We start from the raw sequence: 12,768 nt of genomic DNA, 5'->3' as shown, positions 1-12,768 counted from the left end.
TCTTTTCTTCTGAGGTATAATACCTCATACTTACCCATAAGCCCCAGTTAACAATATCCAATCTGGAGCATGGGACTCTCCCTGCAGGGAGGGAGAGGAGGGTCGTTGGTACTGTGACGAGGAAGAGTAGGACTAGGAGCAATGTATATTAATGGTAAGTAATCAAAGCATTACCCCCACATCCCTAGTCCCAGTACTTACCTCTGAGTATACCAAAGCACAGACAATGTGGAGAGGTCCCAATGCGACACAGAGACACAGCAGTTTTGCAACACCATAAACAACGCTTTACTCGCCCAGAACAATCAACCCATGCCTACAGACAAAACCTCAACCCTAAAGGATCCATTCCTGGGGTGGGACACATTAAGCCCACAAAGGTTGATAAACATGCTCATAGCTCCCAACCTTTTTTGTCACCAAGGCGGGTGAAAACACCCGATTTTCTTTTTGGCGGGTGAGGGGCCCATAGAAGTGAATGGGCGTATGAGAGACTTGGCGGGTGATTCATCTGCTTTCAAGGCGGGTGACACCCGACAAAAGCGGGTGAGTTGAGAGCTATGCATGCTCTGGTTTACCCCAGTAGCACACATATTCTGCAGAGACACCCCTTGGGCGTCTGCCCAGGAAGCAGCCATCCCCCTAGTGGAGGGACCCTAGACATGTTCCCGTGCAGGCAAGCCAGCAGACACGTAAACCATGGAGATGGTATTCCTGATCCAACAGTTTATGGACACCATGAGGCTTTCTGACCCGCAGCACCAAACATAACCAGCAGACTATCAGTCCAACAGAACTGCTCCGTCATAGAGAGGTATTCCAGAACAACCCGTCGGACATAAATGGCGTGCCAAGCTGCTTTTCGGGACTCTGGGGATTCTGAAAAAAGGCTGGGAGAACCAGATCCTGGGACGTGTGAAAATGAGAAACCACATTTGGAAGAAACATGGGATCACAGTGCAAAACCTTGGAATCTGGGAGCAACCGCAGGAAGGGAGGGCGACACAACAAAGCCACCACTTCCCCCAGTCGACAAGCCGATGTGATAGCAATAAAGAAAGTTGTCTTGAGTGTCAGGTGCTGGATGTCGATATCCGCAAGAGGTTCAAAAGGACGGCCCTGGAGAAACTGCAAGACATGGGGCAGATTCCCTGGAGGGAGACCATTAAAGGTACAAGGACGAGAAGAAGTCAGACCCTTAAGGAATCTCCCCACCAAGGTAACCCCTTCCATACAGCCCTCAAAGTACCCATTGAGGAGCTTAATGGAGGCCCATTGGGATCAAAGCATGGACACTGCCAGCCCCTTGTCGAAAACCTCCTGGAGAAAATGAAGAACAGAAGGAAGCCCACACTGAAGGGGGAACCCCAGACCGCCCACACCAATCCAGGAAATGCCCCCAGTGTTGCTCATTGTTACATTTCCCACGACATGCCCTGTTCCTGCCAGACAACCCACAGGCACACGTGCTAACCCCATACGTACTAACCCCTCTACTACACGTCAAAACAAGGGTATCCCACGCACACATTCTGGCTTACGGAGTTTGCGGCCTCTCACCTGTTATGCCAGGACATGGTCATTTGGATCAGGTGTTTACCGGCCTTCGCATCGCTGGCGTCTACAATGGAAACATCTGCTGGCCCGCAACGTTACACGTTGTCAATGAAGATCTACACGTCACATGATCGGGCCAAACGTCACGTGACGACAACATCTCACGTGACTGCATCACCTGACGCACGTCTATGATCATTCCAGCATCAGGTGACCTTCCCTATTGGCTTAAAAGGCCTCCTGAAATCGATAGCGTTGCTTCACAGCTGTTTACCTTCAGGACTTTACAGCGTTTGTTCGCATGCTTGAATCTCGTTTACTACGACCTTGGATACTGTCTACTGGATTGCCTTGTCTACCGGATTGCTTTGTCTACTTCTTGCTTCTTACACGTTACCAGACCTCGGACTTTGTTTACTGGATTGTTCTGTCAACTCCTGGCATTTGTTAACCGACCTTGTTTTTTGGAATTGGACTGTTTTACGGATTTCGTTTCTGGATTCAGTGACTTTGGCCATTGGCCTTCTGCTAGGCGTTTGCCTGACTACAGTACCACAAGCCACTTGTGTGCCGCCATCCAGGGTTTGGATACCACCCACATTCCACACCGAGAAGCCCACCAAGCCCTCTGTCCCGGGTTTCTCTGCCTCTTCCATCAGGGTGTCACCTTCCGTATTTTTAGGTAAGAGGTACTTTATCTCACTGCTGGGTTTACCTTGTAACAATCGCACATTATCTGATAACCACTCATTGCCTTACAGCGCTCAAGGGGTCCTTCTGGCAGTTCCCGGTTCCAGACCTGACGGCTCACAAACAAAAACCTGTGGCCTCAAAGACTGCACAGGCATCCTGTACCAATTGTCGGTGTGGTACTTGGGGACGGAGGCATTATTAATCTGCACGACCATCAAGATCATAACAGTCTGTGAAGCCTTCTGGTCGTGCTGATTTTGGAAGCCTCTGCCGGGGACCCTGTGACCGCTTTAATGCAGGCTGTCGGGGCCCTTAGGACCGACATGGCCGCCGCCACCTCTGCTATCCACCATCGTCTTGACGCCTTACAAAGCACACACCAACCATTGCCTGCTGATGCCGAGTTTGGGGATTCCAACCCTCCTGTCCAGCCTGCCCCTACTCCACCTCCTGCTCCCACTCCTGTGTTACTCCCGACCTCTTTTCCTCTGGCTGCCCCAGAACGCTATCAAGGCGACCCACGTAAATACCGTACCTTCATCAATCAATGTAAACTTCACTTCTTATGTAGACCCCAGGCCTTTCCTGACTCTGTTACCAAGGCCGCCTTCCTTCTATCCCATCTATCTGGCATGGCAGCCACATGGGCAAATCCATTCTTGGAGAACGATCATCCTGTTTTATACGATTTTGAACTTCTAGTGACTGAAATGGCGAAGGTGTTCGATACTCGTTATAGGGCACAATCACGAGACCTCGAACTCTTAGAATTGTCACAGGGTAAACATTCCCTAATTGAGTACATCACTCGGTTTAACCAACTTGCCGCAGAGACATCCTGGCCAGAACAGAAAAAGGCCATTGTTTTTTAGAGAGGGTTATGCAATACCATGAAAGATGCACTCGCCGTGGTCCCATCCCTTCCTTCCGTTTTCTCTGACCTGGTCGATCTCACCCTACAGCTAGACGCTCGTAGAACCGAGCGTAAAACAGAGACGTCCTTTTCTAACCTGCCTCCTCCAGGTTCGTCTGCCACTGGTGCTGAACCCATGCAAATCGGTGGCATTCGAAGTCCTATAACTCCAGCTGAGCGAGAACGCAGGAGAACCAGTAACACCTGTTTTTACTGTGGCATAAGTGGGCATTATGTAAAAGAATGCCCCCGTCGACCAAAAAACAAGACTCCGGATTTTCCGAAGGCTCGCCCTTGAGAGCGGGGGTACCGGCGAGCCCATCATTGACCCCCACTGAACCCATGTTCGGTTCCATCAGGCCCATAGTGGTCCATGCATTCCTGAAACCCACTAGGGACATTGAGCATGATGTACGCATCGTGATTGACTCAGGGGCCACTGGCTGTTTTATAGACATCACACTAGCTCGTCATCTCAATCTGCCCCTGGTTCAGAAAGAACACCCTGAGCATGTACAAGCAGTTGACGGCACCAACTTGTCTTCTGGCCCGATCAGATACCAGACTGCTCCTTTGGAAGTGGTGATTCAGAATACCCACAAAGAAATAATGTCTTTCGACCTTATCACCACACCCCAATTCGGCATTATACTCAGTATTCCCTGGTTAAGACAACATAATCCCTTAATCAATTGGGGAACTGGGCAGGTAACGTTTGAATCAGACATATGCCAACACTTCTGCTTAACAGAACCCAACTCGCTAACCTCTCCCTCCGCTATTCTTGGGGCCATGGCCTCTTCCCGACTGGAAGACGTAGAGCCGTGCACCCCAGCACATACCGTGGGAGCTGTGTTGACCAGCATTCCTGTTGAATATCACGACTACATACATGTTTTTGAAAAAGCTAAGGCGGAGGGTCTACCCCCGCATAGGCCTTACGATTGCCCCATTGATTTGATTCCTGGCGCACCTATACCAAAGGGCAGGATATTTTCTTTATCGCCTTCTGAAGAAACGGCTTTGAAAGAGTATATCCAACAAGCTTTACAGTTAGGCCATATCCGTCCTTCTTGTTCTCCCGCTGCCAGCCCTATCTTTTTTGTGCCCAAAAAGGAAGGCGACCTACGTCCATGCATAGACTATAGGCGCTTGAATGCCATCACTATAAAGAATAGGTACCCTATTCCGCTTATATCCACCCTGCTAGATAGACTGACGCCTGCTTCTATTTTGACTAAGTTAGATCTAAGGGGGGCGTATAATCTAATCCATATGCGCCAAGGAGACGAATGGAAGATGCTGTTTTGCTCCCGACAAGGGTTGTATGAATATACGGTAATGCCCTTCGGGTTATGCAACGCTCCGGCCACTTTTCAGCGCTTCATTAACAAAGTCTTTTCTGACATCCTTGACATATATGTCATGGTGTATCTTGATGACATACTGATATATTCATCCTCCCTGGAAGAACACGTCATGCATGTCAGAGAGGTCCTATCTCGCCTCGAAGACAACGCCTTATTTGCCAAACCAGAGAAGTGTTTGTTTCACTCAAAGGAGGTGGACTTCTTGGGATTTCATATTACGCCCGGCGGTCTTTCCATGAATTCATCAAAAGTCAGAGCCGTTGTAGAATGGCCTGCTCCGACCACCATAAAACAACTCCAATCCTTCCTTGGTTTTGCTAGTTTTTACCGGCGTTTTATCGCCGGTTTGTCTGCTATTGTTACACCACTCACGACCTTAACCAGCCCTCTTGTTCCATTTTCTTGGACACCCGACCATCAGAAGGCGTTTGATACCCTCAAGTCTAGGTTTACCACGGCTCCGGTGTTGCAAAACCCAGACCCAGAACTCCCGTTTATCCTAGAAGCCGACGCCTCCTCTTTCGCGTTAGGGGCAGTTCTTTCACAACCTTGTCCATCCACCGGCCACTTACATCCAGTCTCTTATCATTCCCGGAAGTTCACATCAGCCGAATCCCATTATACAGTGACCGAAAAGGAGTTGCTAGCCATAAAAGATGCCCTCCAGACATGGCGTCATCATCTCCTCGGGGCAAAACATCAGACTGTGATATATACTGACCATAAGAACCTGCAAGACCTAGCCACATTAAAGTGCACAAACAGTAGGCATGTGCGTTGGCATTTATTTTTTTCCGCTTTCGATTTCATCGTGAAACATAGGCCTGGCCCCTCCCATGGTAAGGCTGATGCACTTTCTCGTTCCCCTGGGGGGGATTCTTTGCCTCTGTTTCCTGATGCAGTGTTAGAAAAAGGTCACATCATCTGTGTATGCACGCCATCCCCTCCCATTCTTACCACTATCAAACACTGGGTCTACCAACACCCTCATGCCTTGACAGAATGGGACGTTCTACTTCAGGAGGGGTTGCCATTTATTAAAGGTAAACTTTTCCTCCCCACTAGTGAGGTTCGCAATCAGGCACTCGCCTGGTCTCATGACGCTGCAATCAACGGTCACCCGGGGCAAAAGCGTACCCTAGAGTTGCTACAGCGGTGGTGCTGGTGGCCTTCAATGAGAAGAGATGTTAAGAATTACGTTAACACTTGTTCGATCTGCGCCCAATGCAAACCATCCAGAGGCCGACCTCTGGGATTGCTTCAGCCGCTACCGGTCCCACCCAAGCCTTGGCACACGATCTCTATGGATCTTATCACTGATCTTCCCCGCAGACTGGGTTACAACACTATCTGGGTGATCGTTGATTCCTATACAAAGATGGCCCGCTTTATACCTTGCACAGGAATACCTTCTGCCCCCACATTGGCCCGTCTGTTTTTCCAATCCGTTTTCTGTCTCTTTGGTCTCCGACAGGTTATTGTTTCAGATCGGGGTTCCCAGTTCACGTCCTGTTTCTGGCGGGCCCTTACTGGACTACTGGGTATTGATTCTCGATTCTCCTCTGCTTACCATCCTGAAACTGACGGGCAAACTGAGAGGGTGAATCAGGCCCTGGAGCAGTAATTACGCTGTCTTACCCTCCAGTACCAGGATTCTTGGCTTGACCTACTCCATTTAGCTGAATTCGCATACAACAACTCATGGCACTCGTCTACTGGCTTTTCCCCCTTTTACTATTTGTATGGCCAACATCCTCGTACCCTTTCCCTTCCTGATTTGCCCTCCACCACTCCTGCTGCCGATGCCTGCGCCCGTAATTTGGTCACAGCCCATGCCCAAACTCTTATCCATTTACGCGAGGCTCAGGTGGTCAGGTGGTAATGAAAGCCAAAGCGGACAGGAAGCGGGTAGCAGCCCCTGAGTACTGTGTGGGGGACCAGGTTTGGCTCTCGACTCGCCATTTGCACATTCCTGGATGTCGCAAACTGCTGCCGCGTTTTGTCGGCCCCTACAGAATTTCCAAGATCTTGAATCCTGTGGCTTTTCGCCTTTCCATTCCACCCGCTTGGTGGATCCACCCTGTGTTCCATGCCTCGCTCCTCAAACCCTGTCCTGCCCCTACCCGACTCAATGCCCCTCCTGCCTCTGTTTCTGTCTCCTCTCCCGATGAGTATGAGGTCAGGGCCATTTTGGGTTCTGGTCTCTTCAGGGGTCGTCTTCAGTATCTTGTGGACTGGGTGGGTTATGGCCCTGAGGACCGCTCTTGGATCCCTTCCCGTGATGTACACGCTCCGGTTCTGGTTGCCCGTTTTCATAGGGATAACCCTTCCAGCCCACGGAGTCGTGGGTCTTTGAGGGGGGAATCTGTTACGTTTCCCACGCCATGCCCTTGTCCTGCCAGACAACCCACAGGCACACGTGCTAACCCCATACGTACTAACCCCTCTACCACACTTCAAAACAAGGGTATCCCACGCACACATTCTGGCTTACGGAGGTTGCGGCCTCTCACCTGTTATGCCAGGACATGGTCATTTGGATCAGGTGTTTACCGGCCTTCGCATCGCTGGCGTCTACAATGGAAACATCTGCTGGCCCGCAACGTTACACGTTGTCAACGAAGATCTACACGTCACGTGATCGGGCCAAACGTCACGTGACGACAACATCTCACGTGACTGCATCACCTGACGCACGTATATGATCATTCCAGCATCAGGTGACCTTCCCTATTGGCTTAAAAGGCCTCCTGAAATCGATAGCGTTGCTTCACAGCTGTTTACCTTCAGGACTTTATGGCGTTTGTTCGCATGCTTGAATCTCATTTACTACGACCTCGGATACTGTCTACTGGATTGCCTTGTCTACCAGATTGCTTTGTCTACTTCTTGCTTCTTACACGTTACCAGACCTCGGACTTTGTTTACTGGATTGTTCTGTCAACTCCTGGCATTTGTTAACCGACCTTGGTTTTTTGGAATTGGACTGTTTTACGGATTTCGTTTCTGGATTCAGTGACTTTGGCCATTGGCCTTCTGCTAGGCGTTTGCCTGTCTACAGTACCACAAGCCACGTGTGTGCTGCCATCCAGGGTTTGGATACCATCCACATTCCACACCGAGAAGCCCACCAAGCCCTCTGTCCCGGGTTTCTCTGCCTCTTCCATCAGGGTGTAACCTTCCGTATTTTTAGGTAAGAGGTACTTTATCTCACTGCTGGGTTTACCTTGTAACAATCACACATTATCTGATAACCACTCATTGCCTTACAGCGCTCAAGGGGTCCTTCTGGCAGTTCCCGGTTCCAGACCTGACGGCTCACAAACAAAAACCTGTGGCCTCAAAGACTGCACAGGCATCCTGTACCAATTGTCTGTGTGGTACTTGGGGACGGAGGCATTATTAATCTGCACGACCATCAAGATCATAACACTCATAGGTCTTCAAGGTAGAAGCGCATCTGGCCCAGAGAATAGAATCGATCACTGGACCAGAAAACCCCTGATAAGTCAACCGAGACAGTGCAATATCCAGACTGCCCATTGAATCTTCTGGACCTCGTACCCCAGATCGGCTTGCAGAGGGCAAGGCCATCTCAGAATCAACCACAGCTTCCAAGACTGGAGCTCCAGAAGAGTAGAGATCTGTGTGATTACTTAAAAAAAATAAACGAACATGGAAATGTTGAATTATTTTTTCCCCCCGAACATGTTACTGCAATTATATACGGGGGAGACCCTCCACAGCTCCCCTCCATACTCCCCTTCTATTTTGTATTACCCCAACCCACACCCACACGTATAATTGCATGGATATGTGCACTTCAGCATTTTATGTTCAGGATTTTTTTGTTCTGGTACCGAAGAGAAGGGAACCAACCCTGTTGGGCCAGAAAGGGGCCTCCAAGAGAGCCGTAGTCCTGCACCCTTTGATACTCTACACCACCCAGGATACAAGAAGGAGAGGAACAAAGGCATTGAGGAGACCCTGCAGCCATCCAGATTCAGGGCGCCCACATCCCCCATGTCAGAAAACGGGATCAGAAGAGCGGGACCTTCACGGAGGTAGTGGAGGCAAACAGATCCAGAATCGGACACCCGAACCTGTGGCAGATCTCTGATAAATCCCTGTCTGAAATGACCAGATCCTGAGAGGAGGGGAAGCACCTGCTGAGGCGATCCACCTGAACGTTGTCCACTCCACTGATATGTGTGGCCACCAGAGAAACCAGCAATGTATTCCCCCTGCGAGGCCAGGGCATTCAGGGACCGAGACACTGAGCCACCCTGTCAATTCACATAAGCCAAGGCAGCCATGTTGTGCGTCCTGATCACCAAATCCTGGTCCTCATGAGACCGGCCAAAAACCAACTGGCCACGAAGAAGGGCACACAACTCCTTCCAGTTGGACGATCGATGACACGCCTCTGTAACCCACAACCCCTGTGACGACCAGGCACCCAGAGTGCCCCCCCCACTGGTATCAGTAGTAAGAGTGGTCTTCATGGGCCTAACTAGTTTCACCATGCCTGCGCGGATATTGCGGACCTGCAACCACCACTGTAGATCTTTCTTCAGAGCCTGAGATATCGGGACCCAGGCTTTGTATGCCTGAGAGGCAGGGAGTATATGGGCCAGAAGATAGTAGACCAGGAAACGTAGATGAAGGAAGACCCATGGAACCAGAAAAGCATAAGGGGCATGTGCCTTCGCAGAGTAAGCATCAGATGAGCTGGAACCCACGTCTGCCAGAGAACCCTGACAAAAACAGAGTGAAGCTGTTGGACCCTCTCCAGAGTCAAGAAGACTCTCCCCACCCGGGTGCAGAACTGGGCCCCAATGAAATCCAAATTCTGGGAGGGCTTCAGGTGGGACTTTTGCCAGTTTATCAGAAAACCCCATTCCTGCAGGGCTTGGCAGACCAGCCGTAGATGTGCTAAGACCGTCCCCCGCAGATCCCAGTTGTCCAGTTAGGAGAAAAGCTGAACCTCCTGCAGGTGGAGGTGAGCCACTAATGGAGACACCAACTTGGTGAAAACCCTTGAGGCTGAGCGCAACCCACAAGGAAGGACCTGGAATGAAAATGCTAAGTCGCCACAGCAAATCGGAAGAATTGTCTCTGGGAGGGTAGCAGTGCCACATGGTAATATGCATCATGCAGATCCAGGGATGCTAACCAATCCCCTTTCTGAACAAGAAGGACACTGTTTTTTTGACCTATGATATGTGGTGACCTGAACATCCACTTGTTTTATGTGAATGGGGAGAAAATACTGTATAACAAACTCAAACCCAAAGCACAATCATGGGTAAAAGAAATAACCAGAAGGAAGTTAATACTATTAAATGGGGAAACAAACGGAGATAAACCACCAAATCCCACACGGTCAAGAGGAGAATCTAAAGCATATCTGGACTATATATATGTATCAACCAAGATCTTGGAAGCAACCAAAAACCTGGAAGTCATCCCGGCGAGCCAGAGTGACCATCACAAAATCTCCCTAACATGGTCTGCCCTGTTTACCTACCATATGAAAGAAAACACAACCAACGTGGAAATTAACACTGGTCTAAACAGACTACGAATATACCCATCTCAGATGAAAAAGATGGGCGTCTGCCCAGGAAGCAGCCATCCCCCTAGTGGAGGGACCCTAGACATGTTCCCGTGCAGGCAAGCCAGCAGACACGTAAACCATGGAGATGGTATTCCTGATCCAACAGTTTATGGACACCATGAGGCTTTCTGACCCGCAGCACCAAACATAACCAGCAGACTATCAGTCCAACAGAACTGCTCCGTCATAGAGAGGTATTCCAGAACAACCCGTCGGACATAAATGGCGTGCCAAGCTGCTTTTCGGGACTCTGGGGATTCTGAAAAAAGGCTGGGAGAACCAGATCCTGGGACGTGTGAAAATGAGAAACCACATTTGGAAGAAACATGGGATCACAGTGCAAAACCTTGGAATCTGGGAGCAACCGCAGGAAGGGAGGGCAACACAACAAAGCCACCACTTCCCCCAGTCGACAAGCCGATGTGATAGCAATAAAGAAAGTTGTCTTGAGTGTCAGGTGCTGGATGTCGATATCCGCAAGAGGTTCAAAAGGACGGCCCTGGAGAAACTGCAAGACATGGGGCAGATTCCCTGGAGGGAGACCATTAAAGGTACAAGGACGAGAAGAAGTCAGACCCTTAAGGAATCTCCCCACCAAGGTAACCCCTTCCATACAGCCCTCAAAGTACCCATTGAGGAGCTTAATGGAGGCCCATTGGGATCAAAGCATGGACACTGCCAGCCCCTTGTCGAAAACCTCCTGGAGAAAATGAAGAACAGAAGGAAGCCCACACTGAAGGGGGAACCCCAGACCGCCCACACCAATCCAGGAAATGCCCCCAGTGTTGCTCATTGTTACATTTCCCACGACATGCCCTGTTCCTGCCAGACAACCCACAGGCACACGTGCTAACCCCATACGTACTAACCCCTCTACTACACGTCAAAACAAGGGTATCCCACGCACACATTCTGGCTTACGGAGTTTGCGGCCTCTCACCTGTTATGCCAGGACATGGTCATTTGGATCAGGTGTTTACCGGCCTTCGCATCGCTGGCGTTACACGTTGTCAATGAAGATCTACACGTCACATGATCGGGCCAAACGTCACGTGACGACAACATCTCACGTGACTGCATCACCTGACGCACGTCTATGATCATTCCAGCATCAGGTGACCTTCCCTATTGGCTTAAAAGGCCTCCTGAATCGATAGCGTTGCTTCACAGCTGTTTACCTTCAGGACTTTACGGCGTTTGTTCGCATGCTTGAATCTCGTTTACTACGACCTTGGATACTGTCTACTGGATTGCCTTGTCTACCGGATTGCTTTGTCTACTTCTTGCTTCTTACACGTTACCAGACCTCGGACTTTGTTTACTGGATTGTTCTGTCAACTCCTGGCATTTGTTAACCGACCTTGTTTTTTGGAATTGGACTGTTTTACGGATTTCGTTTCTGGATTCAGTGACTTTGGTCATTGGCCTTCTGCTAGGCGTTTGCCTGACTACAGTACCACAAGCCACTTGTGTGCCGCCATCCAGGGTTTGGATACCACCCACATTCCACACCGAGAAGCCCACCAAGCCCTCTGTCCCGGGTTTCTCTGCCTCTTCCATCAGGGTGTCACCTTCCGTATTTTTAGGTAAGAGGTACTTTATCTCACTGCTGGGTTTACCTTGTAACAATCGCACATTATCTGATAACCACTCATTGCCTTACAGCGCTCAAGGGGTCCTTCTGGCAGTTCCCGGTTCCAGACCTGACGGCTCACAAACAAAAACCTGTGGCCTCAAAGACTGCACAGGCATCCTGTACCAATTGTCGGTGTGGTACTTGGGGACGGAGGCATTATTAATCTGCACGACCATCAAGATCATAACAGTCTGTGAAGCCTTCTGGTCGTGCTGATTTTGGAAGCCTCTGCCGGGGACCCTGTGACCGCTTTAATGCAGGCTGTCGGGGCCCTTAGGACCGACATGGCCGCCGCCACCTCTGCTATCCACCATCGTCTTGACGCATTACAAAGCACACACCAACCATTGCCTGCTGATGCCGAGTTTGGGGATTCCAACCCTCCTGTCCAGCCTGCCCCTACTCCACCTCCTGCTCCCACTCCTGTGTTACTCCCGACCTCTTTTCCTCTGGCTGCCCCAGAACGCTATCAAGGCGACCCACGTAAATACCGTACCTTCATCAATCAATGTAAACTTCACTTCTTATGTAGACCCCAGGCCTTTCCTGACTCTGTTACCAAGGCCGCCTTCCTTCTATCCCATCTATCTGGCATGGCAGCCACATGGGCAAATCCATTCTTGGAGAACGATCATCCTGTTTTATACGATTTTGAACTTCTAGTGACTGAAATGGCGAAGGTGTTCGATACTCGTTATAGGGCACAATCACGAGACCTCGAACTCTTAGAATTGTCACAGGGTAAACATTCCCTAATTGAGTACATCACTCGGTTTAACCAACTTGCCGCAGAGACATCCTGGCCAGAACAGAAAAAGGCCATTGTTTTTTAGAGAGGGTTATGCAATACCATGAAAGATGCACTCGCCGTGGTCCCATCCCTTCCTTCTGTTTTCTCTGACCTGGTCGATCTCACCCTACAGCTAGACGCTCGTAGAACCGAGCGTAAAACAGAGACGTCCTTTTCTAACCTGCCTCC

At 50.0% G+C, this 12,768-nt stretch overlaps 1 protein-coding gene across 1 annotated transcript in view; it reads right to left on the bottom strand.

Moving 5' to 3' along the window:
• The window catches only part of SGO2 (shugoshin 2), a 437,789-nt gene that overhangs the window by 335,402 nt on the left and 89,619 nt on the right, over positions 1 to 12,768 (bottom strand). The gene's annotated exons all lie outside the window — the stretch shown is intronic.

The sequence above is a fragment of the Ambystoma mexicanum genome, chromosome 9 (genome assembly GCF_040938575.1).
Source record: "Ambystoma mexicanum isolate Mex_15411 chromosome 9, UKY_AmexF1_1, whole genome shotgun sequence".
Classification (NCBI taxonomy): Eukaryota; Metazoa; Chordata; class Amphibia; order Caudata; family Ambystomatidae; genus Ambystoma; species Ambystoma mexicanum.
Note: the sequence above shows the minus strand (reverse complement) of the source record. Positions and strands in the feature narration are given on the sequence as shown.